This window comes from Formica exsecta, unplaced genomic scaffold (assembly GCF_003651465.1).
Source record: "Formica exsecta isolate Colony F162 unplaced genomic scaffold, ASM365146v1 scaffold308, whole genome shotgun sequence".
NCBI lineage: Eukaryota > Metazoa > Arthropoda > Insecta > Hymenoptera > Formicidae > Formica > Formica exsecta.
In genome coordinates, this window is record NW_021850337.1 from 1,057,866 (window position 1) to 1,061,994 (window position 4,129).

At 33.1% G+C, this 4,129-nt stretch overlaps 1 non-coding gene across 1 annotated transcript; it reads right to left on the minus strand.

The window, feature by feature from the left end:
* Nucleotides 1–457: 457 nt before the first annotated feature.
* LOC115237771 lies at nucleotides 458–624 on the minus strand. Its single transcript, XR_003884396.1, has one exon. It is a non-coding gene; the product is annotated as a U1 spliceosomal RNA (small nuclear RNA).
* Between the last annotated feature and the right edge of the window lie 3,505 nt (nucleotides 625–4,129).

Below are 4,129 nucleotides of genomic sequence, written 5' to 3' on the forward strand. Positions count from 1 at the left end.
ATTTTGTGGAAAGTCGAAAGTGCCGGAAGTAGATTTTGGGCGTTCCGTGTAAAACATACCCACCCTCTCGCTTTCCACTTGGGTGCGAAACTTCTTGAAGACCTGTACTTTTGATGACGTTATCTTCTCGTGCTCGGGCATTGGATTATGTAATATTTTGGAAGAATAACCGGCTATGAACTTTGAGACAGTAAAATAGCTAATTTACTTCATATTACCAAAGAGCCATCCTTTATAATTATATTAATAATATATAGAAAACATATAAAAATTCAGAAAATATGCCGTGTATCGTGATACATATATATTTATCATAATATACGATATATCCAAAATTATATATAATTCTATTTCTCGAATTACATATAAAATATTATATATATAATATAAATTTTATATATAAATCCGTCAAAAATAGATTTTTACTTATTATATATTATTTTTATGAATATATTATACGGGAAAGCGCGAACGCAGTCCCGACTACCAAAAATTATACGTTCGAGATGTCCGCATTAGGGACATTCGCAGAGGTCAGCCTCAAAACCGTAGTGCAATGGTATAAGGCCTCTCCCTGGAGGAACCGTCTTGTTGATCACGGTAACCTCTACGTCAGGTAAGTATGCTTTTCTCTCGTATCTTCACTGTATTTCAAACTATTTAGACAAATCTTAATCGCGGAAAAGCACAATACTTACAGCGCACTATAGTGGCTATTTCGAAAACTATGTGTCTAAGAATCTCAAGAGATATGGACGCACTTTGAAAATCCATCGAGAATATGAGTTACACGCAAGATAAATGCTTATCATTAATATAACGATAACAAAAGGGAACAAAATATATCATTAACATGAAAAAAAAATAAAATAAAATAAAATAAATTAAAAAACTAATTTTAGCTAAGGCGATCATTTTAAAGTGCGATAAAAAGAAGAATTCGCGCTACTTAAAAAAATATTAATTCTTCTTATAATATTATTAGTCGAAGAATTTTTTTTCAATATTATCTTCCGTTCATAGAGCGGCTAACGCTAAAAGCGATGTTCTGTTGCTTTCTCGTTTCACGAATAAAAATCCATCATCCACTTACTAGTCGCTTTATGAAATGTTAATATTCTTCTTTCTCTCGGCAAATCGATAAAGATTTTCAAGTTCTCCTTGATATAAAATTCCTCTCCGCGTATCATGTTATTAAAAAGCTTCTTCTTTACTAAGCGTAATCAGAGGAGAGCCTCCGCGCTTTTGCTTTCGTTACACATTTTGAGTTCAAGTTCCTTTAAAAGCGATACAAATTTATTATTTCCGATATATTTATTATATTTATTAAATTCTAAGTTGAAATATGGAGCGATGATTTCTTCATCATCAAATTTAATTTATCTCAAATTAATAAAAATTAATAATGTTTCAAATATACATAAAAATATTTCATAGCTTTTAAATTTTTATTATTGTCGGATGCTTTGTATATATAATATTTTATGTTAACAATTTCTATTTAGTCTATTTAATATTTTAATTTATATCGAATTGTACTTTTTGTACTTAACAGCGCTTATTTTTTCATCGCGAAAAAGGTTCATCAAACTTTTAACTGACATCGATTTTATTGCAAACAAATTTGTCAATTTCCGCCAAGTGGAAGGACGGCGCCAGAAATAAGCAAGCGATCGCAAATTGTTGAATCCGGTCCATCTCTAATCTAGTCAAGGTATGTAAATTGCGTGGAACCGTGCAAACGGTTCATACAAAGCATTTGCCACGGACAGAATTCTCGAATCTCCGACACCATCAAGGATCGAAATGGCCGCTGACCGAGTCACTTACATACTGACCGAAGCGGTCACGGAATCCTCATGTTGTAATTTTCCCCATCCCCTCATCCTCTGATTACACACGGAGAACTAATCCGTGTCGCAACTTCAGGTGATCTCGATCGAGCGCGCAGAGAATAAGCCACGAATTACACCTGAGATTAAGCTCTACTTCGCTTCTCGACACGTCTATATGACGATGTGATCGTATTATTTAGACACACCCGTTGTTATTCTTATCATCTAATTATTTGCAAATATTAATGATACAATACAACAAAGCTTAAGAGCCTATTTCAAAATGAGAAATAACCTTTTTCTCTCTTTCTATCAATTTCTATTTTATTTACAAATATTACAAATTTTTAATTTAGTTCCTTCTTAATATCATATTTTTTAGGGAATCATATTTTTTACCTCATTAACATACTAAATCAAAGATTTTATCATTAAATTTAAGGTGAGAAGTTTGAAAGAGGCATCACAATTTATCTTAATAATGATATAACTTTTTGTTTTCTCCCTCTCTTTTTCTTTCTTTAAACTTCAAACATTCTTAATCTCTTCTTTTTACAACATTTATATAATCTTGATAAGTATTCATAAATCTTTTTAACTTGCAGTCGTCGCGCGGGATCTGAATAAATATTATTTCTAAAATAAAGTCTCTCTTCTGATATTCTACATGAACGCGAAAACCTAATTAAACAAAGAAAATATTTGAATTCTCGATATAAAAGATATAAATTAATTTTCTCTCAAGATTCCACGCGTCGACTCGTGTTATGAAAAACAACACGACTAAAGGATTAATTATCTTTTTTATGAATATCATATTTAAAAGAAAAATAAGATAATGAGATCTAACAATAAGTGGTGATAACGATTTCTGTCTCACAACGAAATATCAAATATATTGATAGCCTTTCAAGAATTATATAATCGTAGATCAAGTTATAATAACACTAAACGACCGGCAACAAATTAAAGAATAACGCGGAGATCAGACTCAACGAGAAAACGAACGATGAAGTAGAAAGAGTTTTAGGTGCAAGTTGAAAGAAAAAATATGCGTCTAACGGGCTTAATAGTTGAAACGCGTCGTACGATTAATGAGGTCTTTACAGTAGGCCCTGTGCTTTTGCAAGCGCGCGAACAACGTACCCGCGAGTTTACGTGCGGCAACTTTTAAGCCACGGTATTACTACCCGCGCGGCGTTAATTAATAATTAAAAATGCACCGGCGCCTTTAAGTTTTACGCGTACCCACCGGAACCCCCCATTGATGTCAAGCAAGAAAAAGGAAAAGAATTCTACATGATTCAAAAAGGCGCAAAGCGCACATTAATCGCGAAGACTAATAAATGGTGATTTATTAGAAGTCGATGTTTCGTTGAGCAAAGCAAGTGTGTTTTAGCAAACGTTAGATTAAAATTTTATTAAATCGTTATATGTTTCTAAATTGTATTAATGTATAACAAAAGAAGAAATTTTTTACTCTTCTTAAAAAAGAACAGGTAATTAAAAAAAAATATATTTAATATATTAAATAAGAGAGACTGAAAGAGAAATTAGAGTTTTGTTGAAAATTTTTATTATAATATTATGATTGCGGCGGATGAAAGCAACAGGAAAATCGTTGATGATTTGGTAAAAAATGTTGTCTCTCGTTGCGTAAAAGAATGGTAAAATAATGGCGGAAACAAACGGAAACCAGCAGACGGCCGGTGATGAAATGTAACTCTGATAAAACGAAAGTAATTTAAGAAAGTGCACACCCTGGCTACACACGGCGGATAATCACAGACAACGTTAAGTGGCTATAGGATATGGCAAGGAAAGGATTTGTTGAGACACAACAGAGCGTGGTGGAAACTTTAAGAGATGGAACGTCAGACAAAAGTGGAAACCTTTTCTCGTGCGGCAAATTAAATAACTTGTAAAAAGATTAAGAACAATCAAATAATTTTTATGGTAGTAAATATATAAATCAAATAATTTCCGATAGAAACAAAATAAAGGAATGAAAGGAAATAATAACTTTTATCCACAAAGTTCTTCGATAAATGTATAATAGCGCACAGCGTTAACAATTTGCGAAATAAATATTAGCATCGATTAACGAGACAAAGATCGAGATAATTTTTCCGTTTAGTTTGCGGTGTCGATATCGTGATTTCATTGCATCAATGTGACTGTAATTCCGGCGTCTATTCGGGCGGAACCATTTTCCGTCACCGTCACGTTCTATCGCGAGTCCTGCCGAGAAAAGCCCGGATGTGCGAGCGTCATGTCTCTCGAGACAGGGAAAG